Raw genomic sequence first — 10,520 nt, forward strand, 5'->3', positions numbered from 1 at the left:
ATAAAGCAGTAAAAAATAACTAAATAAATTCATACTATAGTGCCATTTATAACTACATAATAGTGATAGATGAATCATAAACATAAGTGTATCCTTATGGGGAAATGAATACACAAACTTAAAGTGAATAGTGAGAACAACTATGCCATGTGTATAGATAATATTCAATCTAAATAATTATTCAATAAATTAACATAAAAACTGTGAATCACAAATATTAAAAAAAAACATCCGTGAGTAATCAATATTTAAGCAAGTCCATGCTGGTGAAAACTGTGTGAAAAGGTGATCTTCACTTCTAGTGCATAAATCCTCAAATGGCAGCAGTGCCTGCTCACCTCCACACACTGACCCACACAGGGCCAAAAGGCTATTAATCTCCTCTGTACCAGATCCTCATAAGTATGTTGCTCATCCAGGGACCACAAGGTAAATGGAGACTCCTCCCCCAGCGTTTCTATTCCGCTCCACCTCCACTCCTTACTGTAGTGCTTTTCCTGATTCCTTTCACATGTGTGGTTTGCCTGTGCTCACCTAGGTTATTTAGTTATTTTTTAGCACTTCACTAATTTATGTATATTTATCACTTATTGGTTTAACTCGAGTGACAGCAGCTACAATTATAGGGATCACATCCATATAAAGCGCAGGGGGACACTCCCATAGGTTTTTTATAAAAATATCACCAAGAAGCTCTTTTAGACCACGTGAAAGCTTGGATAATTCAAACCCAAGGGTGGACTGACCATTTGGAAACTCGGGCACTGCCCGAGGGCCCGGGGTCAGTAAGGGGTCCCATGAGATGCCCCTGGTACCTTTTTCATAGGCTTTTTTGAGTTTGGGCAAGGACACAGGGGCCCCATGATCCCCTATTGCCCAGGGGCCCCGTGAGTTGTCAGTCAGCCCCTGTTCAAACCACAGAACAAATATGGGTTCACATAGAGAAAGCAATAGTAACCCACAGAGACCTACCTTCATTTTTGATAGCAAAGTTAACTCAGAGACCTCTGTTTTACCCATCCTTTCCATCAATAGATGCTACTTTAACTGCTTGGAGTGTGCTGCATATGTATTGTGGATCTAGTACACCAATATCCTATATGGAACTTCCACTTACACCTTATGAATATATTATACCCACATTGGAAGTAGACACAGATGGGGGGCATGGCCGGCTGGGGAACGCAATGGCAGCTTGAGCAGAGAGCTCCGGGAACCGAGCCATACAACTCCGACGTGGGGCAGAGGAGAGTGTCCCTCTCACCCCTGGCTGCTGTCCCACAGTCCCTGGACCCAACCTGTATGATGGGAAAGCGTAAGATCAAAGAGGGGCCCCGCAAACTGACAGAGTTTTTCACTCCGGTGGGTGGCCCCTCCCATTAACCACTTCCAGACCGGACACTTTTACCCCCTTCCTGACCAGGGCAATTTTCAGCTTTTAGCGCTATCACACTTTGAATGACAATTGCGCGGTCATGCAACACTGTACCCAAATGAATTTTTTACCATTTCTTTGAGACAGATAAAGCTTTATTTTGGTAGTATTTATTCATCACTGGGATTTGTATTTTTTTTGCTATGTAAATGAAATGTCCAAAAATTTTGAAAAAAAGTGTTTTTTTTTATAAAATTTTTCAAATAAATAATATTTCATCATAAATCTTAGCCAAAATGTATTCCGTTATCTTTTTAGTAAAAAAAAAAAAATCCAAATTAGTTTATAAGCAAAAACTTTTTTTTTTACATTTTTATTTTATTTTTTTATATTATTATTATTATTATTTTTTTTTTTTACATACTGTCACCCTAGCAGTACAGTGTCACCATGGTGACACTGTACTACTTGTGGGGGGTGATGAAGATTTTTTTTTTTTTTTTTACACTGATTGCTTTTACACCCATATAGGATGTAAAAGCAATCATTTCTCTTTCTCTCTGTGTGCATTCCTGCACTCATTGAGAAGTACTGAGTGAGCTGTGATTGGTCACAGCTTGTCACATGGTACAAGGCTGTTGTGAATAGCCCTTTACCATGTGACCTCTGTGATCATTCACAGATTTCACACGTAGTAAGCAATGATGTCAGAAGTGACATCTTGCTTACTACTTTGCATGTGATCACGGATTGGCCAATCAGTGATCACATGATCGGGACCTCGTACAGAGGTCCCGTCCGACGATCTGTGTTTCACTGTGTCCGGAGGACACAGTGGGCACCGGATCGCGGTGCTGCGCGCTCCCAGGGTGCGGGGAGGCCGTTTATGGACGGCCACCCGACCCTGCAGTGCCACCGTCCGGCCGTTTATATACAACGGCCGGACGGGAGGTGGTTAAGATGGCGCCGGCCCTAGTGTCTCTCCCTCCGTGTAGCAGCAAGCAGCAGAGGAGAGCCCTCACTCCAGCTCCCAGCAGACAATCCCTGCACATACAGAGGGGACTACACCTCCCAGCAGCCCTCATAAAACTCAGCAGCCCTTTTCTCCTGACCACCAGTCTCCAGGTGAGCAACCTATGTCTTCTTCTTCTCATACTGCTGCAAAGGAGTTTGCTGCACATTTGGAAGATTACCCCGCTGACACTCTGCCTCTGACAGCGTCAGTATTGAAAGATATGCTTGTTACCCTTAAAAGCTCATTACGTAAAGATATGTTGAGTTTTGTGTCTCAAGTTAACGCAGTGGTTGAGAGTCTGAGGGAACCCGTCAATCATGTGGAAACCACAATGGGCGAGTTTGCGTCTGCCCACAACGAGTTAGTGGATGTTCATAATGATGCGGAAGAGGAATTGAAAGCGTTGAAATTAAAAGTGGTGGATATGGAGGACAGCTAACACAGGAACAATATCAAATACACAGAGGCTAAATGGTTAGCACTTCCGCCTGGCAGTACGAGGATCGTTGGTTCGAATCCCAACCACGGCACCACCTGCCTGGAGTTTGCATGTTCTCCCTGTCCCTGTGTGGGTTTCCTCCAGGTACTCCGGTTTCCTTTCACACTCCAAAGACATGCTGGTAGGTGAATTGTCTCCTGTCTAAATTGTCCCTAGTATGTGTATGTATGAATGTGAGTTAGGGACCTTAGATTGTACGCCCCTTGAGGGTTAGGGACCTTAGATTGTACGCCCCTTGAGGGTTAGGGACTGATGTGAATGTACTATATATATGTAAAGCTCTGTGTAAATTGACGGTCCTATATAAGTACCTGAAATAAATATAGGGGGTGAGCTTAGAAGTGCTGAAAGAGATGGAGATCTGTGTACCAGCATACCCTCCCAGGTTAAAGGGAAAGGTGCAGTTTGACCTGACTAATCGGGTCAAACCAGAAGGTGAGCACATTAGTGTGTCGGAGGTGGATAAGCACTGGGGAGGGCACACTGGGGAGGGCACACTGGAGCACCTTATGTATATATGCAGTGGAGTGATTGCACATGTGCACTTGGAGCACAGCAGTCTTAAAGGGATGGTTCACCAGGATTTTGTTACCACAGTATTGGGACACTCGCACAGGAGACATGTCGCATCAGCACACGTGAAGATTGGGGATCATTAAAGGAACAGTTCACTATTGAGATGATTCATTTGTGTTTGGATACAATATATATGTAGCGCTGTTACATGCATTGTATGCATGATTAGGGGTTTATATTTATTTCATTATATTATCATGGAGTAGGATTATATGATGCAATATTCACATTTGCATGTTTGATTTATTTATTATTATTTGTGAGTTTAGTATTGTGCTGCATTTTTTTGTTTTATATGTGGGAACACCGTACATGTTAGCTGCAATATTTGTTATATAGGAGATCCATTGCGTTGTGGGTATTCCATTTACAAATTGTTGTGAATATAAATTGCTTTGATCCACAATCAATGAATACAGATCTTCCATGAAAAACAGCTCCAAAAAAATCAAGGTGAGTAGTTAAATTTGCTATTTCCACCTGAATTCCGTGTGGGGCAGTGAATGGGGGAAGTACGGGTGCTGCAGAATTTGTGGGATGCCAATCGGGATGTGCAAGCACATCCGGAAGGATATTAGGGGCTCTACAGGCCTGTGTGCGAATTCTTGGTGGTTGTGGGACAATACTTGTGCTCACCACTGCACCAGCTTGTACTGCACTTATGGGACTCGCCACGTCACCAAGTCATACTGCAGTACTGGTATGCGAAAGACCAGGATGTGCTAGGCCGATGGTGCTCGCCAGTTCACCAAAAGGTAGCGCGGCACTAGTACTGGCACTTTGCTGCAAATGCAGAATCACATATATATATGTGTGTGAGCCTGCAGACAGGGGCCAGCCTGCAGAAGAAAATGTACTGTGGGTGGTCCTAAAGTGGGTAATTGTTGTTTCTGCATAATCTACAGGACGCCAGAGTTGGGTCCTAGATGAGAGATAAGTTTCCCCACTTTTTGGATTGTGGTCCCTTTAAGAGAGAGACCAAGAGATATTTTTGAGTACTCAGGGGTTCTCACTCATACAGGTTGAGTGGTACTGGGATAGTTAAGTTGGAGAGGGCTGTTTTACAGTTCAGGACAGGTAAGTCCTCCTTTGGAACCAGATGAAAGGATTAATGGAATATAACCGAATCCATTTTGTATACACTAATACAAGATGCTTGTTTAACCATTTCAATACCGGGCAATTTTCCCCCTTCCTGCCCAGGCCAGTTTTCAGGTTTCAGCGCTCTCACACTTTGAATGACAATTGCGCAGTCATACAACATTGTACCCAAACTAAAATTTTATCATTTTCTTCACACAACTAGAGCTTTCTTTTGGTGGTATTTAATCACTGCTTGGGTTTTTATTTTTGCTAAATTAACAAAAAAAAGACCAAAAACTTTGAAAAAAACACACGTTTTTCTTTGTTTCTGTTATAAAAGTTTGCAAATAAATAATTGTTCTTCATAAATTTAGGCCGAGATGTATTCTGCTACATGTCTTTGGTGAAAATAACCCAAATTAGGATGTATTTTTTAGTTTGTAGGAAAGTTGTAGAGTTCACAAACTATGGTATAGATCTGAATATTGATCAATCCTGAAGTACTGACAGCCAATCTAATTTCTTGAGGTCCAAGAATGTCAAAACAGTACAGATATCCCCCAAATGTCAGGACAGTACAGATATCCCCCAAATGTCAGGACAGTACAGATATCCCCCAAATGTCAGAACAGTACAGATATCCCCCAAATGTCAGGACAGTACAGATATCCCCCAAATGTCAGGACAGTACAGATATCCCCCAAATGTCAGGACGGTACAGATATCCCCCAAATGACCCCTTTTTGCAGAGTAGACAGTCCGACGTACTTCATAAGAGGCATGGCGAGTTTTTTGAAGTTGTGTTTTTTTGTCATAATTTTTCGGAAAATTAAAAAATTAAAAAAATTATTTTCACTATTTTTTTTTTCATATTGTCACCAGTGCAGTACAGCGTCATCATATAACTGGCATGGCGGTGATCAGGGACACTGACTGATGACAGTATGAAAAACAAAATATTTTTTTTTTTTGAATTTTTTTATTTTTTATTACTTTTTTTTCTTTTTTTTTTTAAGATTTTTTTTTTCAGATTTCACTATGTCCAAAGTAGTACAATGTTACCATAGTAACATTGTACTATTTTGGGGAAGTGATCAGCATTTTTTTTTTTCTTACACAATTTGCTTATAGCAAAGAATTACTTTGCTTTAAGCAAGCATTTACCTGAATGACATCGATTCATTCAGAGTTTTTTTTTTTTTTTTTTTTTTGTGCTTAGCTGTGATTTGGCCACAGCTGATCACATGACATGTGCATGTGATCGCTGTGACCATTCACAGCTAGACACTAATATACAATGGATGGCATGAATGAAGCCATCCATTGTATACAGCTGTCATGTGACCTGCTGTGATTGGTCACAGCAGGTCACATGGTACCAGCAACGGGGGCCGATACTCAGATCTGTCATCGGCCGTGTCTGAGGTACACGGCCGGTGACAGATCGCGCCGCAGCGTGGCTCTGCAGGAGCGCAATCTGCGCATGTGCGGGAGGAAGCCATATGGCGTCCACCGGGAATGCTGAAGACATTTGCCGGCCGCCATTCGGCCATAGGGCGGGCGGCAAATGGTTAACATACACATATATATGAACTTTGTGCACACTAACAAATCTGTCCTATGCCATCTTTATGTAGAGATAAGTGTTTTTGCAAACTTTACAAACAAGCAGATAACTTTTACTTTCATTTCTGAAAAGTTGTAATCATAGCTTGGGCGTTGGGTCAGATTATAGCCATGGTCTGGGCGTTGGGTCAGATTATAGCCATGGTCTGGGCGTTGGGTCAGATTATAGCCATGGTCTGGGCGTTGGGTCAGATTATAGCCATGGTCTGGGCGTTGGGTCAGATTATAGCCATGGTCTGGGCGTTGGGTCAGATTATAGCCATGGTCTGGGCGTTGGGTCAGATTATAGCCATGGTCTGGGCGTTGGGTCAGATTATAGCCATGGTCTGGGCGTTGGGTCAGATTATAGCCATGGTCTGGGCGTTAGACCAGATATGGTGTGACAGATAAGGCAGAAGAGTGTAAATGCAAACCTCATAGAAATAATTGTTGAGTTAAGGTAAAATTAACGTACATGTATTTGATTGGATGGTCTGAAGGTGTGTCTGCCCAAAGGCTACAGTATAATAACCCTGATGTTATGCCAATTATTTATTTATTTCAGGTATTTATATAGCGCCATCAATTTATGTAGCGCTTTACACATATACATTGTACATTCACATCAGTCCCTAACCCTCAAGGGGCGTACAATCTAAGGTCCCTAACTCACATTCATACATACACATACTAGGGTCAATTTAGACAGGAGCCAATTCACCTACCAGCATGTCTTTGGAGGGTGGGAGGAAACTGGAGTACCCGGAGGAAACCCATGCGGGCACAGGGAGAATATGCAAACTCCAGGCAGTTAGTACCATGGCTGGGATGCGAACCAACGACCCAAGTACTGCCAAGCAGAAGTGCTAACCATTTAGCCACTGTGCTGACCAATAAAGGTGAAGTGTTTGCAATTGCAACTGCGGTGACTTGAGTGCATTCACTTTCTGAGATCTCGTAGCTGTGTCCAGGTGTGACCATTGGTACTTGAGGGGGCCCCCAAGGAACAGGAAAAAGACCACCTATCTACCTGCACCAGAGATGGTCTTTTTTTTTTTGTAAGGGTTAAACTGTCTACAAAAAAGGAACAGGAAACAGCCAGCAAGTGTCTGTGAGGTAGAGTGGAGTGTTTCACAACACTTGTGGACTGTCTGGTCACTGAGATGCTGTTTGCTAAACTCCTGTGGTACTCTGAAACAGAAGTGAACCCTAAACTCTGGTTTGGAACAGGTTTTCCACGACTCTAGACTTATGGACTGTTTTTTTTGCTGAAGGAAAATGTTTGTCTGCCTGATATTTATTTTTGAAAAATAATAAAGACTGTTTTTACTTTTTAAAGTGGCTGGTGCTTTATCCAGGGCTCTCAATATTACAATATACAAAGTGTGACGGAGGTGTAGGTGGAACAGAACACATGCAGAGAGCAGTGGGCACACAAAGCTTTTATTGAGTCATTTGGAGGGCGTACAATAGGTATAGCAAGGGTTAAGTCCAGGGGGCACACAGCAGAAGGCAACTCTGGCAGGGAAGGTTAAGTCCGGGCACACAGCAGAAGGCAGCTCTGGCAGGCAAGGGTTAAGTCCGGGCACACAGCAAGAGGCAGCTCTGGCAGACAAGGGTTAAGTCCGGGCACACAGCAGAAGGCAGCTCTGGCAGGCAAGGGTTAAGTCCGGGCACACAGCAGAAGGCAGCTCTGGCAGGCAAGGGTTAAATCCGGGCACACAGCAGAAGGCAGCTCTGGCAGGCAAGGGTTAAGTCCAGGCACACAGCAGAAGGCAGCTCTGGCAGGGAAAGGTTAAGTCTGGGGACACATCAGAAGGCAGCTCTGGCAGGGAAGGGGTAAGTCTGTGGACACATCAGAAGGGCAGACTCTGGAAGGCAAGGGTTAAGTCCGGGCACACAGCAGAAGGGTAGACTGGCAGGGAAGGGTTAAGTCCAGCTTGGCTGTAGGGTCTGGCCACAGCTCAAGACCTCTCACAGCACCCTGGGTTACGAGGGAAAGATATCACCCTCCAGGGTTCTGCTCCAGTCTTTTATCCCCAGAGCTGGACGCTCCCAGGTTGCCAGGCAACAGCCGCCCTGGCATCAAGTTGCTGTGCCCTGCCCCCTCACTCTGCCCATGCACAGGGAGCGTGGCCTTTGTCTCTGGCGGGTGCAGAACCGCAGAGCAGCGCTGTGCCCGATGAGACACAGGTAGGGGGCACGCAGAGACATCTAGGTGGCCTGCATGTGGAGAATCCACATGCAGGCTCAGTGGGGCGGTAGAGTCCTCGACACCTGGCCGAGGAGAGATGTGGGAACTCTCAGCAGGAGGCAGCTCCCTGGTGCCCGGCACACCACTTTATGTGGGCCACGTGCGGGTGCAGGGGCATGCAATAGGGAAGGGGAGGGGACAGGGATCCGGAGAGGGGGAAAGAGAGGGAGGATTGTGACACAAGGGTTGGACAAAAAAATGGAAACCCTACATGGTTTGCAGGTGAGAAAGTGACGCCATGTTTGGCGGTAAAAGTGGAAGTGATGTGACATCCTTTTGCTTCCGCTGTGTGATGAGACACCTAGCTAACAGGTGAGAAGCTTCAATTTTCTCATTCACTGCGTGCGCTGCTAGTAATACAGAGTCATGTCAGAGCTTACTGAGTTTCAAAGAAGGCAAATCGTTGGTGCCGCTTAGCTGGAGCCTCTGTGACTGAAGTTACCAATTTATTTGCTGCGTCGAGAGGTACAGGATCAAAGATTATGGCGGAGTATACAGTTTCCGGGAAACGTTGTTGATAAGCATACGTGCGGTCCACATAGTCAACTGATCGAAAGAGACGTTGTGGAGGATTGTGACCTGGAATGACAACTGTTGCAAGAGTCACTGCAGAGCTCAATCTCTGTCTTCACAGGACACAGTCTTCACAGGACTGAGACTGAGCTCTCACACAACACTCGTGGTTTATGTTTTACTGGAGTAGATATGTATTTTTACAGACAGCTAGTTGGGAGAGGTTGGTGACTAACCTGTACCACTCAAAAGCAATGGTGAAAAGTTTGATTGACTGGTCTGGCAGAAGTGCTTGGGTCACAGGACTGGATAAATACAATTGGAAAGCTTTAGGCCAAAAAGTGTTCACATATTTACATTTAATTTGTATATTTAATAAATTATCTGGCTGTTAGTTTTCTATATTCTCTTAGGGCCAGTTCACACCACACAAATGCACTCCTGATCCGTTCTGGATGCATTACTGAATACAAGATTTTAAAGTGTTTCTAAAGGCTCAAGGTTTTTTACCTTCATGAATTCTTTACCTTCTATGTGCAGAAGCCCCCTACCCCCCCAATCCTTACTTGAGCCCCCTCTGATCCAGCGATGTTCTCAACAGCTTTAGGGGACTCTTCCTCACTGGCTGAGACAGCAATGGGAGCTCATTGGCTCCCGCTACTGTCAATTACAGCCAGTGAGCCAATGAGGAGGGAGCAGGGGGTGGGACCGAGCCAGAGCTTTATGTGTCTTGTGGACATATAGAGCAGAAGCTCAGGTGACGAGCACACAGAGGTGCCCCCAGGGCAAGTGGCTTTCCCTGGGGGCACTTCTTGAGGGGAAGGAGAAGTATAGACATGTTTGTTATTTTAGAAAAAAAAACAAGCTTTTGTGTCACTTTAATGTGTGTTTGATGTGTTCTGGTGCTGTTTTATGCATTTCTGGATGCCTTACAGATGTTTTTTTCTTTTTTTTTCTGTTTTTTTCTCTCTGTACTGAGGCCCAGCATGTTTTTAATGCATTCCACTGCAATCTGATGCACTTTACTGTGTTTCAGTACAGTTCAGGGGCGGACTGACCATTTGGGCTCTCGGGCACTGCCCGAGGGCCCAGGGTCAGTAGGGGGCCCCATGAGAAGCCCCTAGTACCATTCATAGGCTTTTTTGGGTGTGGTTTGAGTGTGTGTGAGGACACAGGGGCCCCATGATCCCCTATTGCCCGGGGGCCCCATGAGTTGTCAGTCCGCCCCTGGTACAGTTCAATGCAGGAAAAATGCAGAATGTACTACTTTTTTTTTTCTGGCACAAGAACTCACTGGAACTGACTGAACTGCTGTGACCTATGCCATTGGAAACAATATACCCTACTTTCCATGTGTTTTTGATACTGAAAAAAAACTGCACTGGACTGAATGTGGCCTGAACTGGCCTTTAATTGTTTACCACTTTGCCATCTAGCAGACCCAAGCTATCCATTCACGACTCCTTTGTTATGCCATGGGACATGTTGCTAGTCAATCATTTGTCCATGACAACAGTATTCTTCATGATTCGTTTTGTTCCCCTAAATTCTTATATTTTATTTTTGTTGAAAAGGAAGAGATCCCGGGCAAACGTTTCTA

The sequence above is a fragment of the Staurois parvus genome, unplaced genomic scaffold (genome assembly GCF_062004578.1).
Source record: "Staurois parvus isolate SC_StPar_1 unplaced genomic scaffold, SC_StPar_1.0 ptg001037l, whole genome shotgun sequence".
NCBI lineage: Eukaryota > Metazoa > Chordata > Amphibia > Anura > Ranidae > Staurois > Staurois parvus.